At 41.1% G+C, this 23,069-nt stretch overlaps 1 protein-coding gene and 1 non-coding gene across 6 annotated transcripts in view; one reads left to right on the top strand and one right to left on the bottom strand.

The window, feature by feature from the left end:
• NFIA (nuclear factor I A) overlaps nt 1-23,069 on the top strand; it is a 395,870-nt gene that overhangs the window by 77,730 nt on the left and 295,071 nt on the right. The gene's annotated exons all lie outside the window — the stretch shown is intronic.
• LOC139035316 (U6 spliceosomal RNA) lies at nt 5,189-5,295 on the bottom strand. Its single transcript, XR_011487986.1, has one exon. It is a non-coding gene; the product is annotated as a U6 spliceosomal RNA (small nuclear RNA).

Here is a 23,069-nt window from a genome sequence, read left to right as displayed (position 1 = left end):
TCCCTCCAGATCAATCCAAATTAAAGTTTCATTGCAGAAGTTTCATGGACCCTTATTAGCATTAATTATTGTTGGTGTGCTGGTGAGAGTCCTAAAGTGAGTGCATTAAGATTTAAAACCCTTGAGAAAACTTTAAACCCTCATAGACTGACAGAGCTGGAAGGGACCTAAGTCATCATCTCCTCTAAGCCCCATTCTACAGATAAGGAAAGTGTATTTTACAAGGTAAAACGGGTTTTGAACAGGGACTAGCCTACCTAATGGCTTTTTAATTTGTACTCTCCCTGGAATCTGCACTCATTTGGCATGTTATGATTATGTTCTTATTGTGGGAATTGTATGTATTTATTAGAGGCCATTGAGATGTAGCATTGGGCATTACTTCTGTGGCAAAGGCCCGGGGGCAGTAATCATTATTAATGGATTCCATTATTTGGGAGAGCATTTTACTGACTAGAGAAAATTCATTGCATTGATCCATTGTGCCACATTTGTATTATACCTGGTAGTTTAAAATGATATCCTCCAAACTGGGAGGCTGAAAAATTGTCCAGTCTTGGCAGTCATCCCATCGGCACGACCTTCCTTTTACTACTGAAAATACATAGTTCTGTTGAAAGAAACCTTTTGACTGGTCCCCAGTGCCCTGAATGTGTTTAAATCCCTCACTGCTGAAATAGGAGGATTACTACTGCTATCATTGTTCTAAAACAAACTTCCCTTTGGACGATAACAGCAGCGGTAAGTCAGATGTTGAAGAAAGTACCAGCTTAACTTCAGTTTGCTTTAAAAGGGCTTCCTCTTTAATTGACAAGTGTCATGTGTAATAGAGCATGGCAACTCACGTAGAAAACCATGGGCTGGGCTTCCCGCTGGGGTTGGAGTTCTTAATGAACATACAAGTGAATACACTGAGGCAAAAAATTAAAGCGCCCCAACTGTGGGCTATTCATTCTGTTCACTCTGGCCAGCGTGGCGATCGGCAGCAGCTACGCCAATGGCCAAAGAGACCTGTATTGGTCATGTGGCTGTTTGGTAGTCGTGAGCTAGGGTGACTGTGGTCTTTACTAGTGATATTTTGAATAACAGCACAGATCTAATGTCATTACTAAGGGATAAATATGTATTTTTTGTTCTAGTTTTTTTTTTTTTATTTTTTAACGTTAAGATAATAAGCTGTTTTTGGCACCTGCAACCTTTTCACAGAGTGGTGGTTTTCTGAAGCTCTGGACCACTTGCTATCATTTGTAAGTTCTTTCACTTAGTAATTCCCTTTTCCTTCCCTTCACTCCTTCACTCCTTCAGAGAACAGAACTGATTTTTCAGAGGTGATGTTTACAGCAGTTCAACACACTCGAATAAGCACTTAGAATAATGTCAACGGGGGGGAGGGCATATTATTATCAAATTAAGTAATGGATGGGCAGTGATATTTTATTTATTAAAGCTCGTCTGAGTACCATTGGAAACAGAGTATGTTGGTTCTGAAGTGCACAGATTAGAAAGGAATGTTGAGTTTGGAAACGTGGCAGCCTGCAGCACTGTGTATGGTTTAAATTAAACCTTTTTTTGGAAAGCAGATTTGCTCTAGGCCACATTTAAGGGAAAAGCTACAGCAGAGTGAGCTGGCTGTGGTTTTTCTTTTACTCTGTAACCGGCCCACTTTCCCTTGTTTTAACACAGAAAAAAGACTTTGGACTCCTTCAGACCAACCACAGAGCTTCTCTGCTGACCACAAAAAGGAAGCTTGGCGTAGAAGCCATAGGATTAATACCCACTGTCTCTTAACCCAACAGAGTGTGAAAACTTTTATAAGAGATTTCTCTGGGCAGGCTGACACTGTAGTTGGACTTGAAACATTTTAAATCAAGAACAACTTTGAATTGCATTATGCCACATTGCTCTGTAAATTGTTATGTGCGATCTCACTGTTAAAGTTATTTACATGAGCCCCCAGGTTTCAGAGGGATAAACCACTAACAGCTTTGTGTATCTTGAGGAAGAAACACAAGGAGAATTAAAGATAGGCCTATGCCAAATTATCTCAGTGTAGGTAGATCACAGTCAATCAGATTTTATTGTTCCTGGACAAATGGAGACAATTGGCTCTTGGTGGAAAAGCCTTTTAATCTTTGAAAATAATAAGATGAAGATTGTGGATTCTATTAAATCACTTGATCAGCTTTATTAATTCATCACATTGTTTTTCAACTAGGTGAGAAAGCTTCCTTTTAGTAGATGTGCATCTTTCTAAAATAATCATTTGTGCATTGCAGAGGTGTTATTTATTATGCTGACCTACTCAGGGATTATCAATGGTTGTTTCTGCGTCCTCAGTGTTCATTTTAATGATTGGAATCTCACCACCCTGGTTAACTCATTGTATGTTTGCACATAGCCACTCTGAAATGACCAAACAAACAAAAACAAAACCAAAAAACCCTCGTGTGTTTTTCACTCCTCCCAATTCCTAGGATTGATATATTTTAAAAGAAATCATTTGCATTTACATTTTGCCATGCTGAATTAAACAGCTTTTCGCAGGTACAGTATATCAGCAGTCTGGTTTCTGTTCAACAAAGAATCTCAGTTGAAATAATTGATTTGAAAAGTTGAAGGGAAAAACTGGCATACGTGTTTCAGAACTGTGGTCTTAGAGTAACCACTGAGTTAATCCTTGGTTGACGGAGTGTCGCGAGAGGGGTTTCTTTGCTGTCATTAGAGAAATTGGTCTGTATAACACTTCCTGTGTGTGAAGAAATGCAGTTGTCATCTTGCCTGGACCATTAAAACAGTATTTAAATACTTCCAGTTGTGAGGAGCCTTGCGTTTATTGTGGTTATTTTCCCAGGTGCCTTAGGAGCAGCTGTTTTGTGCTTTCCTGAACTTAATAGTTGAAGAATGTGGGAAAGAAGTGGTATACTCCCTGGGTAAAGTATTTTAGCCACCCTGGAGTAGTTGCATTGCATCTTGATCATCTGGGTAGAATTCTACTGTAACTAATTGAATCCATTGATCACTGTCTTGTTTTTTTTCCATCTTCTTCTCAGAGGATTCATTTCATAGGGGTCTATACATCAGTCAAGAAAATGACTACAGAGGAATTACCAAGACTGGTAATAAAGGTAATTTAACCTGGTTTAATAAATTTTTTTAAGGCAAACACTCTTAAGTGTCCTTTCCCTGGTGAGAGTTAGCTTCTTAATTAGGCTCTGTTAGAAAACAAGTCAAAATGGGACACTGACCAGTACTTTCAGAGAGGGAGAGAAAAGGGGAGAAAAGGCTTCGATCTTGGAATTAGATGACCTGGTTTCTAGGCCTGTCTATACGAGGGCTTTTCAAACTTTAATGTGTATATGAAATCAACTGGGGATATTGTTAAATTGCAGATTCAGAGTCAGTGGGCCTGTGGTGCACCCTGAGAGTCTGCAAGTTTCTCTGCAAGAGTCTAACAAGCTTCCTGGGATGTCCATGCTGGACCCCAGACAACACCTTGAATGCGAAGGAGCTGATCCGATGGAGCACTTAACTAACTTTGTGGTTTTGGATACACCATATAACGACTCTACCTCTCTGCTTCCTAATCTCTGAAATAGGGAGGTTAATTTTTACTCTCCTTGCCTCATCAGATTGTTATGAGAATCAAATGAGATAATGTAGATGAAATTTTAAAAGGCTGCATAAGTAGAAGACATCTAGGATCTTTGTTTATAGATAAAGGCATTCTTGGAATACCTTTCCTCAAATCAGTGCGAGCTGCTCTGTGATGAAAAGCGCCCTGAATTGTGAGAGGGGCTGGAATCCTTCCTTCCCTTACATCTACTCTCTGCTGCCTTTGGCCACATCAGGCTCACCCTGCAGGTCCCTCACTGTCTCATCTTTAAAATAAGGGCTTGACCTGGATTAGCGGATCTCTCAGGTATGGTCTCAAGACCAGCAGCATCAGCATCCCTTGGGAACTTGCTAGAAAGGTGGATTTCCTGTCTAAGTTTTGTGTGATCTCATGTCTCATAGGCTCAAAGAAGAGTTTGGGGTTCCCCCATGGTGTTCACTGAGACTGTGGAAAGGTGGGATGAACACCTGGGGGTTTAAGCTTTATCTCCCTAGAGGTCAGAATAGAATATTGCTGCATTGACCTATACCTTTTCAGCTAATCCCAGATTTGGGGCTGCTTCAGTGACCCGTGAAACCTGATTGAGACAGAGCAGAATGTGTAGACCCAGGAGTTCTTGTCCATCCTCCTCTTTGCTCTCCTGCTACCCCGATGCTTGTCAGCCTAACCCAGTACTGTCTTAAACACTTTTCAGAGTTTTTAAGCACTTTCACAAAGGTGACTGCAGTCTGTTTGCGAAGGGTAGATAGGCGTGAGATGAGAACCGAGAGTAAAATACATGATTGTCATAAAGTCACTTACAGTTAGACTTCACATACTTGCAGTTTAAGAGTTTGTTTGTTTGTTTTTGTATTAGGAAATGCATCTGAAAATTACAAAAAAGCAAAACCAGCTTCCAGTTGTCCAAAGTAGATTTTATCAAGTTCAAACTAAAACTCATGAGCTTTATGCTCAGAAGAGACTCTCGGTGAAGCCTAACAATATCTATACAAGTCTCCACAGCAGCAAATAAAGCATAATGGGTAGCTGCTTGAGTTTGGCGAGTGGAAACAAACAAGAGGTGTTAGCTGGCAGCTGAGCAGTGAGGAAAGAACTTGGAGACTCTGTCATAAGTAGAGCAGATAGGAGGGTGAGATGCATAGTAGCTTGAGCCCGTCTTTCTTTGTGCATATAGGTATACATGTGTATGCATGTATGCATGCTAAGTTGCTTCAGTCGTGTCTGATTCTTTGCGACCCTATGGACTGTAGCCCCCTAGGCTCCTTTGTTCGAGGAATTCTTTTTTTTTTTAATTTTTAATTTCATTTTTTTCCCCAATTATTTTTATTAGTTGGAGGCTAATTACTTTACAATATTGTAGTGGTTTTTGCCATACATTGACATGAATCAGCCATGGATTTACATGTGTTCCCCATCCTGAACCCCTCTCCCACCTCCCTCCCATCCCATCCCTCTGGGTCATCCCAGTGCACCAAGCACTTGTCTCATGCATCCAACCTGGACTGGCGATCTGTTTCACCCTTGATAATATACATGTTTCGATGCTGTTCTCTCAGATCATTCCACCTCGCCTTCAAAAATATGGAATGCTTCGTGAGTTTGTGTGTCATCCTTGTGCAGGGGCCATGCTAACCTTCTCTGTATCGTTCCAATATTAGTATATGTGTTGCTGAAGCGAGCTCTGTCCAAGGAATTCTTTAGGGAAGAATACTGGAATGGGTTGCTATGCCCTCCTCCAGGGGATCTTCCTGACCCAGGGATTGAACCCGCATCTCTTTACATCTCCTGCATTGTCAGGCAGGTTCTCTACCACTAGCTCCACCTGGCATATATGTATATGTGTGAGCAATATAGGAATAAATATGTATGTACAGTGCATATGAGTATGAAAGTGAAGTGAAAGTGTTAGTTGCTCAGTCATGACTGACTCTTTGTGACCCCCATGGACTGTAGCCTGCCAGGCTCCTCTGTCCATGGAATTTTCTAGGCACGAATACTAAAGTGGGTAGCCATTCCCTTCTCCAGGGGATCTTTCTGACCCAGGGAATGAACCTAGGTCTCCCACATTGCAGGCAAATTCTTTACTACCTGAACCACCAGGGAAGCATATGAGCCAGACATCCTGGAATGTGAAGTCAAGTGGGCCTTAGGAAGCATCACTACAAACAAAGCTTGTGGAGGTGATGGAATTCCAGTTGAGCTATTTCAAATCCTCAAAGATGATGCTGTGAAAGTGCTGCACTTAATATGTCAGCAAATTTGGAAAACTCAGCAGAGGCCACAGGACTGGAAAAGGTCAATTTTCATTCCAATTCCAAAGAAAGGCAATGCCAAAGAAACTACCACACAATTGTACTCATCTCACACACTAGTAAGGTAATGCTCAAAATTCTCCACGCCAGGCTTCAGCAATACGTGAACCATGAACTTTCAGATGTTCAAGCTGGGTTTAGAAAAGGCAGAGGAACCAGAGATCAAATTGCCAACATCCACTAGATCATCGAAAAAGCAAGAGAGTTCCAGAGAAACACCTATTTCTGCTTTATTGACTATGCCAAAGCCTTTGACTGTGTGGATCACAATGAACTGTGGAAAATTCTGAAAGAGGTGGGAATACCAGACCACCTGACCTGCCTCTTAAGAAATCTGTATGCATGTCAGGAAGCAACAGTTAGAACTGGACATGGAACAACAGACTGGTTCCAAATAGGAAAAGGAGTACGTCAAGGCTGTATATTGTCACCCTGCTTATTTAACTTATATGCAGAGTACATTATGAGAAATGCTGGGCTGGATGAAACACAAGCTGGAATCCAGATTGCTGGGAGAAATATCAATCTCAGATATGCAGATGATGCCACCCTTATGGCAGAAAGTGAAGAAAAACTAAAGAGCCTCTTGATGAAAGTGAAAGGAGAGTGAAATAGTTGGCTTAAAGCTCAGCATTCAGAAAACTAAGATCATGGCATCCGGTCTCATCACTTCATGTGAAATAGATGGGGGAACAGTGGAAACAGTGGCTGAGTTTATTTTTCTGGGCTCCAAAATCACTGCAGATGGTGACTGCAGCCATGAAATTAAAAGATGCTTACTCCTTGGAAGAAAAGTTATGACCAACATAGACAGCATATTAAAAAGCAGAGGCATTACTGTGTCAACAAAGGTCCGTCTAGTCAAGGCTATGGTTTTTCCAGTGGTCATGTATGGATGTCAGAGTTGGACTATAAAGAAAGCTGAGCGCCGAAGAATTGATGCTTTTGAACTGTGGTGTTGGAGAAGACTCTTGAGAGTCTCTTGGGCTGCAAGGAGATCCAACCAGTCCATCCTAAAGGAGATCAGTCCTGGGTGTTCATTGGAAGGACTGATGCTGAAGCTGAAACTCCAATACTTTGGCCACCTGATGAGAAGAGTGGACTCATTTAAAAAGACCCTGATGCTGGGAGGGATTGGGGGCAGGAGGAGAAGGGGACGACAGAGGATGAGATGGCTGGATGGCATCACCAACTCAATGGACATGAGTTTGTGTATACTTTGGGAGTTGGTGATGGACATGGAGGCCTGGTGTGCTGCAGTCCATGGGGTTGCAAAGAGCCGACACAACTGAGCGACTGAACTGAACTGAACTGAGTGCATATGTGGGCTTCCCTGCTGGCTCTGATGGTAATGAATCTGCCTGCATATATATAAAGATAAATATATATGGTATACAAATGGATATATATGTATAAATATATGCATATTTTTCTGAATTCTCCAAGTTTATTTTTTACTCTCAAGTTAAGCAGCATATTTAATTTTATATACATACATACATGTATATGCTGTATACTAATATTCCTAAATAGTTCTTTCGGTATTTACTCTAATGAAATACTCTCATGTAACTCATATGCTTAATATCTTCAGGAAGAGATCAAATTATGCTCTGTATGTAAGTATATCAGTTTAAATTATGGAAGGTTTCTCTTCAAAGTGAGTTAATATAGAAAACAAATATTCATTAGTGGAAACAGTGGCAGACTTTATATTTTTGGGTTCCAAAATAACTGCAGATGGTGACTACAGCCATGAAATTAAAAGACGCTTACTCCTTGGAAGAAAAGTTATGACCAACCTAGATAGCATATTAAACAGCAGAGATATTACTTTGCCAACAAAGGTCTGTCTAGTCAAGGCTATGGTTTTTCCAGTAATCATGTATGGATATGAGAGTTGGACTATAAAGAAAACTGAGCACTGAAGAATTGATGCTTTTGAACTGTGATGTTGGAGAAGACTCTTGAGAGTCTCTTGGGCTGCAAGGAGATCCAACCAGTCCATCCTAAAGGAGATCAGTTCTGAGGATTCATTGGAAGGACTGATGCTGAAGCTGAAACTCCAATACTTTGGCCACCTGATGAGAAGAGCTCACTCATTAGAAAACACCCTGATGCTGGGAAACATTGAAGGTGAGAGGAGAAGGGGACGACAGAGGAAGAGATAATTGGATGGCATCACCAAGTCAATGGACATGAGTTTGAGTAAACTCCAGGAGTTGGTGATGGACATGGAGGCCTGGTGTGCTGCAGTCCATGGGGTTGCAAAGAGCCGACACAACTGAGCAACTGAACTGAACTGAGCTGAACTGAAACCCATGGACTAAACTGAACTGAAATTCTGCAGTTATGAAGAATCTTGTAGATAATTTTTATCCAGTGGTTTCAGATTTTTCTTAAACAAGAGAGCTTATCTTCAGAACCAAATTCATGGGGGAGTGCTGTCTATCTGTCTATACACATACATATTGGTCTGTCTATCTGCACATATCTTACTATATATAAAACTGGAGAATGTAGGGGTACTGGAATCTGTTGGCTTTGGCACTTCTCTTCCAGGACAGCTTCTGTTTGAATCGACCCCTGGGGCAAGGAATCACCTGGGAAACTTGTTACATGCAGATTATGATTCTGTAAGTCCTGGGAAGGGTTTGAGACTCTGCATTTTTAAAAAATTAGCTCTGGAAGTGTTACACGATACACTGATGTAATTTGAGTAGCAAATCCCTAGGGGTTCTGTGTGGACAGTTTGAAATCCTTCAACCTCTTCATTTTACAAATGTGAAAGACTAGGACTTAATAATGAGTTTTCAAAAGCCACATGCCTGGTTAGGGTCTTGTGATTTCTGGTAAACCCTCTTCTCTGTATCCTGCCTGGGAGGGATGCTGTGTCCTGCCCCTTCTGGCTGAACAGAGTAGCCCAGGAGCAGTTTCACTGGCTCTATGAGGGCCCAACAGAAACCTACTGTTACTGTAGATGATGCTGGGAGTGTGTGCTCTTCCAGCCCACTCTCTGGCCCATGGAAAAACAGTACTTTGAATCAGACTCCATTTAGACTGGAACATTCTGATTAGCCAGCACGGGCCGTTAGGCCAGTCGCTGTGGTGTCTGCTGCCACAGCAGAATGGATAAGCAGTTCTCAGCCCCCCCAACACAATCCATAAAACTCTTTCATCCTTTTTTTTTTTTTTTTCATGATGTCTAGTGTGCGCAAATGGAAAATGGCTGAGGAAAAACAGAGTGAAAGTTTATATAAAATATTTATACCTTAAAGATCTTTTATCTTGTGTCATTCAAGAGATAGAGAAGTGAAAAATGTATTGGGAGTACATTATCAAGAGTACATTATAAATTTAAATCTCAGATTGAATAATACCAGCTGCTAATGTGTGGAGCTTTGGAAATGAGTCACTTTTGAATCTTGAGAGTTTACTGCACCAGGTCAGTTACACTTAAGAAGGAAATGCCTTTTGAAAAAGAATTCTATACCGGAATCAAGACTGATACTAATGGGCATTAAAAATCAAATACTTGACATAATATTCATTTTAGAATGTAGTTACATAGAAATGAGGTGTAGGATCTGAGAAAGTTTATGGAGCATTTCTCAAAAAGAGAAAAAATCAGATATTTTTGGTTCCATCTTTGTGGAACAGTGTAACCTATGGTTAACAGTATGTGTCTTATTGTCAGAAAGACTTAGATTTAAATTCTCTATCCACTGTTTGTTAGCTGTATGATTTTTGGATCAGTTATTTTCTCTGAGAATCATTTTATTTAAAAAATAAAAGGAATAGTGCTGCCTAATATTTTGTTTTCAGGATTAAGTGGCATCATATTTGTAGAGCACTTCACCCATTGCCTAGACTGAGTGAAGTCCCAATAAGTAGTATTCATATCAGTCAGTATTACTACCATTATATAGCCTCTCCTTTTTGGAAACACTGGTAGAAAATCCCGACAGATCCAGGAAGGGCACGCCAAGCTCAGGAGGCCTCCTGGCCTCTGCAGGTGCGGCAGCAAACATGGCTAGAACTCCTAGCTCTGGACAGGCCCAAGTGCATGGCCAGTGGTGAGAGCAGAAAATCCTAAGCACTGGACCACCAGGGAATTCCCCCAGTTGTTATTTTTAAGAATCTGGAAATCCACATTTCATATGTAAATCAAAAAATGTTTGAAATAATGGCAGCTGTGTCTTGAGAATGCTGTTGGCTACAAGAAACAAAAAATAGTGTTCTCAACACAAGTTTATTTTTCTTATGGCGTGTGAGTTCAGACACAGCAGTTCATGTGGGTTTATTTGTTCACTGATGCCAACAGGAATGGGGCTTCCCGGGTGGTGCAGTGGTAAAGAATCTGCTTGCTAATGCAGGAGACACAGGAGACATGGGTTCGATCCCTGGTTTGGGAAGAGGAAATGGTAACCCACTCTAGTATTCTTGCCTGAAAAGTTCCATGGACAGAGGAGCTTGGCAAGCTATAGTCCAAAGGGTTGCAAAAGAGTCAGACCCAACTGAGCAACTGAGCACGCACACCAACAAGAATCTAGGCATTTTCCATTTTTCTTCCCTTGATATTCTTTATCTGTTGACTTATGTTGTAATTCTTGCCATGTTGCGGTTGCCATATGTATGTTCGGGGAGGATGGTGGGGGAGATGGGTCACGCTAGGCTAATTTGTTCCATTTATCAGGGAAGGAGAAAGTTCCCCAGAAACGACACAGGTGGCCTCTCCTTATTCACCAGTTAAAACAGGGTCACTTGCTGCAGGGAAATTTGGGGAAGTAGATGTGCAGCTTGCCAGTCCCTATAGTGGGCCGCGATTGTAGTGGGCAGAGGAGGCAGTAAAGGGGCTGTGGTGTTTACCGAGGAACAGTGCCTGCCCTGGCAACTAGCTCGACAGGAAACCCAGCTGCAGGGCCTGGAGACCCCGTGACCTCCAGTGTGTATCAGAAATCTCCAGATTTGAGCATTGTGAAGGGAAAGTATCCTTTGGGGCAAGGCCAGTGCTTTGTTTTTTTATAACTCAGTGGTTTTGTATTGTATGAGATAGATCATTGCTAGCAATGAGGAAACTGCTGAGGGAACATAGCAAGAATTTATTTAATTTTTAGAAAGGTTATACACTAGGACTTCCCTGGTGGCTCAGTGGTAAAGAATTCGCCTGCCAATGTAGGAGACGCAGATTCAGTCCCTGGGTCAGGAAGATGCCCTGGAGGAGGAAATGGTTACCCACTCCAGTATTCTTGCCTGGGAAATCCCTTGGACAGAGGAGCTTGGCATGCTACAGTCCATGGGGTCACAAAAGAGTCAGACACAACTTAGCGACTAAACAACAAGCAACAACACTCATATGCTAAGGAAGACCAGATCTATTTGACTCTAGTCAATCAGATCTTTTGTAATATTTTTGCTTATACTTTTTGCAGCTTTACTGCTGAGTTAGCTGTTCTTAAGTGTCCTTGACAAATTTGAGAAGCCACTGTGTGTATATAAATTGAGAGAAAATATTTTTGCCACTTCGATCCTGATCATTTCTTCTCAGGGCTATAAAATTTGGGTTTTCATGACCCTGATGTCAATTAAAAAAAGAAAAGGAAAGAAAAGAAAAAACCCAAACAAAACAACTCCTGATAGTCTGAAGGGTTTATCCTCATTGTAGGAGGGTGTTGTAGAGTCTAGGGACTGTGAATGGCCACCTGCCAAGTATCTGGAAGCATGGAAACCAAACTTTACAGCATTCATGTAATTCCAATGTATAATCACTTTGTCAGGCCCAGCAAGTCAGTGAAATCTCTAATAACACTAGGATAATTAAATATTTCAGTAACCATACACTCTAAGATAAAAAGCAAAACTTTTTTATTAGGGGAGCTATGCTGAGACAACCTTTTGAAATTATTTAAGGGGATCAATAGATAGGTGAATAGGTGAACCAGTCCACTACTCTAAATAATCTGTTTAAGTTTAAATATATTTACCAGATGTTGTATCAAAATCTACTTTAGAAGTATAGTGAGGGACAATTTTATTTTTTAAATGAATTTTCCTTTTTTTTTTCTTGACTGTGCCATGTGGCTTACAGAATCTTAGTTTTCCACCAGGGATTGAACCTGGACCCTTGGCAGTGAAAATGCAGAGTCCTAACCACTCTGGCTCAGCAGTAAAAAAAATCTGCGTGCAATATAGGAGATGCAAGTTCGATTCCTGGGGTGCGAAGATCTCCTAGAGGAGGAAATGGCAACCCAATTCAGTATTCTTGCCTGGGAAAACCCCATGGACAGAGGAGCCTGGCGGGCTACAGTCCATGGGGTCACAAAGAGTTGGACACGACTCAGCACGGCCTAACTACTGGATTGCCAGGGAATTCCCAGTGAGAGACTATTTTAGAGACATGGAGAAGAATAGGAGACTTCTCTGTATGGTCAAATTATAATGCATTTCTGTTTAGTAGACAGCTCTAAATGTGAGAAGATTGCATGCTGGATGTTTTAAACTTCCTGTCTTTACTCCTCATATCAGTCATAGATTGGATATTGCAGCCTCTGTTTCCTTGCTGTGGACACCAGAGCTCTGAGTCCTCCAAGTGACTCACTTGCCTGGCGCATACAGAGTGTTCTGGAATTGAGCTTTGGACGTAGCTCTGTCTGTGTGCCACACTCGTTCTCTTTCCCATGTTGTACCTGCTTTGAGTGAGTGAGGAGAAAAATAGCAGATTAACTTAAATGTGGGTTAATGTGCTTAGCAAAGGAGCAATCCAAGCTACTTACAGGATATGGGCTCTGAGCTACTAATTACACGTCGTGAAGGAACCCTGGGGCCTCTGTGTAGGCTGTCACCCAACCTGACTGGTGCCCATCCCTAAAGACAGTCCATCCAGGATCACTGGCTGAACACTTGCTTTGCAGGGAGACGTAAAGAAAATGTTTTTGCCCTTGAAAAACTTACATCTTTTTTCCATAGGACGTTTCTGATGTTGCTGTAGTGAGAAAAGTTCCCTGTAGAAGCTCTCTAAACAACACATCGGTCTGTATATGGAAAGGAGAGATAAGGGTGCCCTCCTTTAATGCCATGTACTGACTCGGAGCGTGTTTTGGAAACCAAGACTAGAAGTTAGAGTAAGTTTACTTTGATCTAAAGGAAGCATTTTCTTAGCATAGTCATTATTATATTATTTCCTAGCTATTAAAATTTGCCATCTTGATGCTTGGTTATTCACTGAAAGCTATGAAATATTTATTAAGGTCATATCAGTGTTGCGTACAAAGGCAGCCACGGAGTGGTTTTTATTCCATGCTTTTTGGTAGCAACGTTCCTGCTGGTTTGCCTCAACGTCTGTAAATTTTATTGATTATAATTAAGTCAATGTGCATTGTCTCTAAGAATTTACATGGGTTTAAAAATCAATCCTTTATGTATTTGTTTGAAATAGTTTAAAAAAAGATTCTTGGAGTAAAAGAGACAGACCTGCAACTATTAATCCTGTTATTTCTGTGAGGCAGAAATAGTGTTATTTTCCATGAAGACATTTGCAGGTTTTAGGTGTTATGATCCTTTTAGTTTTCTTTTAATTTCATTTCCTCTGTCTCCAATCTTTCAGAAGTGTGTCATAGCTTATCCTTATCTCCAGTAGATTTCTGGGTGTGCCTGGAAAACCCCCCAGCTCAAATCCTAAAGGTTATTTAAATTCCAGTGTTGGATGCTCTCCACATATACGGATTCTGTTGTAGAAATAAGATTATGAAGATTTCATGACAATTGATACTTGCATTTACATGATGGATCAAAGGACTATGGAAGGGCCAATGGGAGATTGTGGGGTCAGAGCTTTTTACTAAAAGATTTCTGGGTTTCCTCATGTATCAGCCAAGTTTAACAAATGCATTTATGATATTAAGGCATTAATAATTATACAACGTTGTGGAATTAACTCACACTGACATATGTGAGGTCTTAACCAATACAGAGACCAACTGTAAGGCTTTTAAAAAAGTGATGTTTTTGTGGAGGTACAAGAATTGACTTTTATATAATTTTTCATAGCAGCTAATTTCTGCCTATGTAGAAGTTTATCTACTGTGTGTGCATGTCTATTGTAGGTATATATTGAGAGAGAGAGTTGGAAAGATTATAGTGTTTGACACAAAAATACTGAAGTAAATTGTACTTTTACTTTAAAAATCAAATAAAAATAAAAGCATTATTTATTATCACTTCTCGGCCTTTTGGCTAAGATCAAGTGTAAAAACATTATTTATAACATAAACTCAAACTAAATACATAGCTGGGTGAGCCTTTAAAAAAATATATTTTTTTGAGATCCCTTTAAGAGACAGTTTTAGTTTCCCACATTGGAGCTATGTGGAGATTATGGGCCCTAATATCTTCCATGGCTATGATTCCTATAGATAATCAGTGAAAATTTCTCTTGTTATACTTCTTTAAAATGGCATTTTATTTGTGGTCCCTGAGACTAGTGCATGCCTCTAGGATGGAGGTGACTTATCTCTTTTCTAGGGGTTGAAAAATTAAACCCTGGCTATAGCAGTTTTGGGTGTTTTCTTTAGGGCCATAGCTTTGATCACAGTTTTTTGAAAGCTTAATTATGAATGGCTGAGGAGTATTTTTTTTAACGCACTTACCAGCTTTTTTTTTTTTTTTTTTTGCAGCAAGACTAACTTCCTTTGCTTATGGAAGGCCCCACGTTTGTTTAGAAAACAAAGTCTGCCTTATCCTAATTTTGCTGGTGACAAGATGTGGCTATAAAAACACAAAGAACAAACCTGTTGCTCATATCAGACCTCTGTTTGGGGGAAGCCTAAATTAATAAAATGGCAATTTGTTAAACTTAACTGGGACTCTGTTTAAGTAGATCTTTTATTTACAAAATTGAGTTGATTCCTCCCTGAAGGAAAAAAAAAAAAGGTAATTTTAGTGGCTCCTGAAAGCTTTTGGATAAATACTCCCAAGTCATTTTTCCCAAGCTTAAAAAGCAACATAGATAGTCTGAAGCCTGGTTTTTCCAGCTGTGTAACAAGCACAGAATAGAGGATTCCAAATATTTATCTCCCCACACCCCAAATGATTCTGTGTTCCAGTCAAATATGATTACTTGTGGTGTGTTTCTAGGACACTTTACACTGTGCTCTCTCGGTTCATCCCTCTAGAAATGCTCTTCTTTTTACCCTCACATCTCTGTCCAGAGGAATCCTGTCTGTCCTCAGTCTGCATTTTTTTTTTAGTGCCAATTCTTTCTTGACATCTTCACGGACTCCCCAACAGGATGTGATGATTTTGGAAAGGGGTCCACGCTTTCCAATTCAATCCCCTCTCTTACCTTGTGGTTGGGTTCCATATTATTGTTTTTCTGCCTTGCATTTTAGGTATTTACATACTGAGTAGTGTTCAGTGGTCGACAGAAATTTATTAAATGCCTAGTTTTGCCAGATGTGTATTATTTACTGGAGAAACCAAAGGTTTGAAACATGGCCTGTGATGTCAATACCGCTTGGTCTTTTCTCTCCCCCATTTGGCTCTGAAATCTCAATGGGTAGAAACAGTCTTAGAGTTCTTTGGTATCCTCTGCAAGCCTTGGCTTCTTGAACATAGTAGCTGCTCAGTAAGTCTTCAGGGAGTCAAATTGGTTTACTAATTCAGTTTTCTTTGGATTAAATTTGACTGGAAAGGTCAGCTTTCCTCTTTGGGATCAGAATAAAAGTAGTGTTATTTATGCCATTGGCAATTACACTGACTGTGTGTGTGTGTGTGTGTGTGTGTGTGTGTGTGTGTGGTATATAAAGGAAGATTTTCCCACTACCTCTGCCATGTACTCTTTGGGCATTTACTGTGTTTCTTGGAAGGTATGGTGACAGTTGGTACGGGTCAGACAGTCAGGACTTTACTGAGCACCAGTGGGTACCATCTTGGCCTGCTCCTCCTGCCCCATAGAGCTGCCCTGGGGGTCTTCATGCGTGGTAGCTGACCGACTGTAGCCTCTAGACCCTCGCAGCTGTAGCTTTCTCTGAGTTCCCAAAGGCTTCCCTGACCCCAGAGAGGCCGAGTGAATGAGTAAGTTCACACTTGTCTCCCTGAAGGATCTAAAATGTAGGTGGGATTAGACGGGTTCACAGCTCTGATCCATAACAGCGTCCTAAAATTCCCTTTTACTTTGATGGGGTAGGAGGAAGATCTGTAAATGTGAGTGTAGGGTAAAACTTGAGGTGACCTCTAAGAAGCTGTAGGGCTCTTGGACAAATGATGGCCAAGACCTACACTATCGGGATAGCCCAGAAACCCAGCTTGGTAGCCAGTGGTCATAGCATTTTGCATTTTCCCTATGTTCTAGCCACTGTAGGATTTCTAGATGTTAAGACTGTAGCCTAACCTGCACTCTTGCCTGAGTATCCCCACTGCCATTGCTGTCTAAATGACGAGGATACCTGTTAATAACATTTTGAACTTCCCTGAAAAATTGTGTTCTTCATTGAGTGCTGTAGTAAATTTCTTTACTTTGGTACTTTGATGGTCTGAGCAGAGCAAAAATTAGTGTCACTGCCTTTTTAACGGCTGGACACTTATCAAGCTGTGCCAACATCAGTGATGGTGCACTACAAAGGTGTTTGTTCTTGATAAGCGTGGAAGAAGCAGACTTTGTTGTTGTTTTTTAAAAAAAATAGCTACTGGACTGTTTCAGTTTCCTAAAAGAGAGGAGAAAGAGAAATAAGAGGTATTCTTCCCTAAATAGAAAAGACAGAAAGTTTATAGAAAATAACACCTAAGTTACTAATGCAGTGTTTACCTTTGCTCTATGATTTTGTGTGTGTGTGTGTGCGCATGCATGCCCGTTCACAGGGACACATGACTTTTAGTTTGCCTACATAGTATAAGGCCTTTGAATAGATACCAGATTGGCTCTGTAACCTTGGAAGATTTATTTACTCTCTCAATTCCTTTTATTCCAAATCTTTTATCAAACACTGTATATTATGTTCTGTAAAATTGTTAAGTAAAAGGGAGTGTGGGAAAAAATTCCAAAATACTAAATTTATTCCAGGCTCAAAGTATTACAATAGGAAGATGGTGTCTAACCCATCCACTTGAAATAAAAAGCCAAGCAAATGGAAATGTTATATATTTAAGAGGGCATTTCTTAGAGGGAAAAAAAAAACAGGTTTGATCTTTCTTCCATATTGACACTATTCATTGTATTTTAACTTAAACATAATTTAAAAAACATGTTTAAAATAACTATAGTAACATTTCTTGTCTGGTTGAGCCAAAGGATGGTATGACACAAGTGTTATCTATAATGCAGGCTACATTGAATCATTAAAGCCTCATCTTTGTTAAGACACTGAATATATGATTTGGGAGGAGGAGTTCCTTATCTAGGAAGAATTTTTGGTAGGTCTTCTTTAAAGAAATGAGGGAGATGCCATGCTGATCTATTTTGAGAAGGAATAAGAAATTGTACCTTGCTATGGCCACCATGCCAAGGTCCTTTGCTGGTGTGGGTGTGAAGGTGACTGTGCTTTTGAACACTTTTAGACCCCTCATTCTAAGCTGCTGTCCTCTTAGGGACTGTGTGCCCTACTGGAGACAGCAGCATTTGATCCTTGAAAAAGGGAGGATTTCCTCTGCACCCCTTAGAGACTTTCAAGGGCTTGGTGCAAAGGGTAATTTCAAAGGATTTACCTTAGCAGCTTTCTCACTGAGTGCAGAGAGGGGGATTTCTGTGATGATTCCAAACTTAGAATAAATGCTAGGGAAGAATCCATAGAGCTCCAAGGACTTCAACCTCCAGGGGAGAAAAGCAGTAATTTATGGATCTCTCTAGAAATTATGGTTGGGTTCTTTTCCCTCTGAACCCAGTCTTCCTTAGTCATGTGACTGGAATTCAATTATCAGTGCCGTAAATAATCTTGTGAATGGAAGCAGTGTGTTTGGCAGTGAATTTCTGCTTCCTAAAGAGAAAGAAACCTTTAGAAGTTATTAGAATAATGCTGGACTGGCCACAATTCCAAAGGCAAATGATCAGAGAGGCACAGGACTGGGTCCCTGAAGACAGCAGGTTTTAAATGAGTCACATGTTTGCTGGGGACGGATGGCATGAAGGTGGGTATGTTTTTATAAATGCACATTTAAAGCAGGCTGTATTTAGAAGTTTATTTATAATTGGTTTTAGGATAAAGCCAGCCTGTTGATGCATAGCAGAGTTGGTCTTTTGGTTCCATTAGCATCTTTGAAATATTTAACAAGAAGCTGAGTTTAGCACATGAGCTCTTTAAACCATTGTTGGAGATAAGGCAGCCCATATTGGATAATTCCTGCTGTAAACCCGGCCGGCATCCCCTTTGTTTTTCCATCTTGCCCTGCGCCTTGTGTTCTAGACTAAGGAAGGTCAGCTTTTTATAGTCAGAAGTATGTATGCCTTTGAAAATAGCCATTCCCCTACCTATCCTCAGCCAGTAACAATTTATGTCCTGAAGATAGCAAAGAGTGCTGATTTAATTCATTTTACAACCAGTGTCCTTTCATGGGAGCGAGCAGGCTGGTAAAATTGTTTCAGGAACTAGAACATTTTTCTTGGTTATTTATAACATAACTTGACCATCCAGCTACACAGGGCTTCGTTCAATTGAGAAAGTCTATTGAATCCAAAAATAATAATCCTTTCTATTTGTCTGGTATTTGCAGTTTTATAAGGAACTTCACATCCATTCTCTCATTTGAGTTTTCCGACAACTCCGTGAGGGCAGAGAGGGCAGGTGTTACCTGCAAGTCGCAGATGAGGAACCTGAAACTTCAAGTGCTTCTAAGTCCTGCCCAGCGTTTCACAACCACTAAGTGACTGGGCCACAAGCCCCCTAGATTTTATTCTGGCTCAAAGGCCAGCGCTCTTTCCACTGTTTGTTTTGATACCCTTGGAAGGTTCGGCGCTCATCTAGGAAAGAAAAATTGGCAGCTCTTGCTGAGGAACACAGAAGTCTGCTGGGAGAAACAGATCTGAGAGAGCTGTGCTGGCTCAAAAGTAAAATGAGAAAAGACCAAGGGTGTCAAGGGCCTTGGCCACCTGCCCTGGTTCACTCCCTGTGTGATTGTGGGCAAGTCACTTAACTTCTCCACTGAGAACTCACTCTTAATCTGGCCAAGGCTGACCATCTCTCATCGGCCGTGGCCACCCTGCAGATGTATGGTGAAGACAATGGAGAAGTGATTCCCCTGTGGGATTCCTTGGGTGAAACACAGGAGACATCAGAAAGACGCAATCACTAGGGGTGTTTTTCGTATTTGGGTTTAAGTTGTGAGGTGGAAAAGCAATCATTTTCCACTATGCTCAGTCGATCAGTCGTGTCCGACTCTTTGCGACCCCATGGATTATAGCCTGCCAAGCTCCTCTGCCCATGGGATTTTCTAGACACGAATACTGGAGTGGTTGCCATTTCCTCCTCCAGGATTTTCCATTAATGGGGGCCTCAAATCTACCCTCCAGGCAAGAGTGAGGGATTGCTTTATCTGCCCTCAGTCAGTTCCTCACTCTTCCTCACTCCCCTTCTTTTCCTTTCTCTCACCTCTCTGGGCAGGACTGTGAAGATGCCCCGCAGCATTTCCTCTGTGAGAGAAGGGCCCGCAAGGGAAGGAACATGAGATTTGTACCCAGATATCCCAGCCTGGGTGCTTTCCAGATGTGTGACCTTCGACACATGACTTCTCTCAGCCTCAGTTTCTGTTCTGTCAGGCTAGGATCAGGGTGATGCCTGAGGGGATTAGCATTAAGTGAGATAATGGAAGCAGAGTGACCAGCACTTAGAGGGCTCTCAATAAATATTCTTCTGTGTTAGAGATTGATGATTAGGACAGAGCGGATGAGAGAAGTCGATACACAGAGGGATGGCTTTGAGATTTGACTGTTTTCTTCCCTGGAAACACTGCTATATTATCTTTCAGCTTTCATTTTGTCTCTCATTTTTTTTTCCTCTCTCAGATGTGAGGTGTCTTAAAGAAAAAGACAAGCTGGAAGGTGAGAGTGTTAATGCAGATGGAGAGGTCCGTGGCTGACTGTACTTGCAGAAGTCTCTCTTCCCAGCTGTCCTCAGTTTAGAAACAAATGCCCTCTCAGCAGTCCAGGGCAGTTTGCAAGGCTGTGGGGAGGCTTCACCCAGGCAGTGTTACATGCTCTGAAAGCGACACCGTTCTCTACACACTTCACAAAGCAGATGGTTTCTTTTGTTTCCCATGTGGTTGAAAAATGAAATGGAACTTTAATAGAATATGTTGGGGGGTTCCACACTCTGTTATGACTCTGGTGCGCAGATAGAGATTTGGTGGTGGTGGTGTTCAGTTGCTAGTCATGTTCAACTCTTTGCGACCTCATGGACTGCAGCACGCCAGGCTTCTCTGTCCTTCACTGTCTCCCGGAGTTTGCTCAAACTCATGTCCATTGAGTTGGTGATGCCATCCAACCATCTCATCCTCTGTTACCCCCTTCTCCTCCTGCCCCCAATCTTTCCCAGCATCATATTTTCCAGTGAGTTGGTTCTTTGCATCAGGTGACCAAAGTATTGGAGCTTCAGCTTCCGCATCAGTCCTTCCAATGAATATTCAAGGTTGATTTCCTTTCGGGTTGAGTGATTTTATTTCCATGCTGTCCAGGGGACTCTCAGGAGTCTTCTCTAGCATCACAGTTTGAAAGCAGCAATTCGTTGGCGTTCAGCCTTTTTATGGTCCAACTCTCACATCCGTACATGACTACTGGAAAAACCGTGGCTTTGACCAGACGGATCTTTGTTGGCAAAGTGATGTCTCTGCTTTTTAATACCCACAGCTTTAGGAGAATTTAGAGACTTCTACTTTCAACTGGTAGTAGGGTGGGGAGATGCAAAGGAAGTGAGTGAATGATGGTGCTATCATGTGGTCCAAAACGAGTGAGCAGCCAGACATCTGCCATCTGCGTGAAAAACTGAGAAGACGGGAAGGAGCATGTTTCTACCTTTGATCCCACATGACAAAGTGGAAGGGAAAATTGGTTTGGTTCCGTTTGATAACCTTTGAGTGCCTGTGATGTGCCAGGCACTGACTATGATGTGCGTCTAGGGCATGAGAAGGAAAGATACAGGTCTTGTCTTTGAGAAGGTTCACTTGAACCACATGTGATGGAGTTGAAGTTATGCTTTGAGTTATAAAAGTTAGGACTTGGGGGTGAGCTTTGGTTCGGGCACTGTTAAGGGATGCCTTGCTCTTTTGGGGTGCGCCCTGGCGTGCAGCGAGTTGCACCTTCTGTGTCTGGAATGTATTTAAGGATTGGTATTCTTGAAAGTGTGGCCGCCTCCCCAGTGCTGATATAAAGGGTTTCAAAAAGACATGTCTCAAAATTTGGCATTTATTGGGTATTAACAGGCCAGTCCCCAAGACATTATTCATTGTTAACTTTTCAACTAAGCCTTTCTGTATTGATGTTTGTCATTATTTCATTTCAAGATTCTGAGAAATGTCATATACCTGCAAAGGAAAAAACTCTTACTGCGTTTTTCATAATAACTGCTGGAGGAGGGCACCAGGTAGTATTTAGTCATGATTTGTCTGAATCCTTGTGATTCCTTATCTCCTCCTTTCCCTCCCCCTAAAAAAGAGAGTATTAAAAACTTGTGCGATAGAAAGACTTATTCTAGTAAGTCAGTGTTTATGCAGAGGATTCTCACATTTATTTATTGTTACACGACCTAGTCTTTGTAAGCTGGTTATTTCACTGATAATTACATCTTTATGTGATTAGCTTCTGTCAAGTGTCTTTCTTTCTTGGATTCCAGTTATGTATTCAGTCATTTCCTCACTTTTTTCTACCATCAGTGACACCTACTATGTGCCATGCACATGTTAGGCAGGTTCCCGTCATCAAGGAGCACACTGTCCAACAAAGAGACACACAGTGAATATAGTAAAGTTAGATCTATGATTGACTTAAATGCAGAGTATTCAGGGCTGTCTTTCTAAGAGAGCTTTCCTCTTAGCTGAGTTTTAGAGGATGAGTGGGTTGATTTGGGGAGGAGATAGAAGGAGTTAGTTAGCACGTGTGAAGACAAATGGAGAGCTTGTAGAGAACAGGGTATGTTCCAGTAGATGCGTGGGTCAGCCTGGGGGTGTCTGAAGCCACACGATGTTTCCAAGGCCATGGCTGACTTGAGTGTCCCACAGTGGAAAGCCGCCTGGAGACTGGTGCAGGGTTACCTGCAGGGCCATGGAGACCCCTTCCCAGGTACTAATAACCTTTTTCCCTTTTTAAATTTTGCCATCGTTTTTATTGTAAATGTTGCTGTTTTAAGATGGGTCAGAAGCTTCACAGGATGATGGGGACAAGCAAGAATTAGTGAATGACAAAGGTCTTTAAATCTCCTTTGAAAAGTAGTCCTACCAAGCTCCTCCTTTCATCTCAATAGATGCTTAATAGGTTAGAGATAAAATCATGGCTTTTTCTCCCTTCTAATTGCTTACTTGCAGTTAAAGTTGTTTTTCATATAGAATGTGTTGATGTGAAAATAACTTATTTCTAATTATATCTACAATATACAATATCTACAGTATAGAATATCTAGAAAGAAATACGTGAATATTAAAACTAACTGCCTATTTTTCATTTTTTTCTTCCAGTCTTTCCTGGTATACATTTGAAAATAAAAACAGGATCACATTGCAATGAAATAATTTTTAAAAATCCATTTATTCAAGAGAGAGTTGTATTACTACATTTCTGTAGCAAAACAAACCTTTTAAATCCTCTGTAGGGAACTCTGACAATTACTGGGACTACCAAAACTGGAAAAGCAGAAGTAACTGTCGTTCTCCCCTCTCTATATTTGGTGGTTTAGTCACTAAGTTGTGTCCGACTCTTGCAACCCCACGGACTGTAGCCTGCCAGATTCCTCTGTCCATGGGATTCTCCAGGCAAAAATACTGGAGTGGGTTGTCATTTCCTTCTTCAGGGGATCTTCCCGACCCAGGGATCAAACCTGGGTCTTCTGCATTGCAGGCAGATTCTTCACCAACTGAGCTACGAGGGAAGCCCTCTCTATATTTAGTTCTCTGTAATTATGAAAAAGTTCAAAAGAAGCTTATGAGGAGTTAGTTCAAATATAACTTCAGATACA

The sequence above is a fragment of the Odocoileus virginianus genome, chromosome 5, assembly GCF_023699985.2.
Source record: "Odocoileus virginianus isolate 20LAN1187 ecotype Illinois chromosome 5, Ovbor_1.2, whole genome shotgun sequence".
Lineage (NCBI taxonomy): Eukaryota > Metazoa > Chordata > Mammalia > Artiodactyla > Cervidae > Odocoileus > Odocoileus virginianus.
Note: the sequence above shows the minus strand (reverse complement) of the source record. Positions and strands in the feature narration are given on the sequence as shown.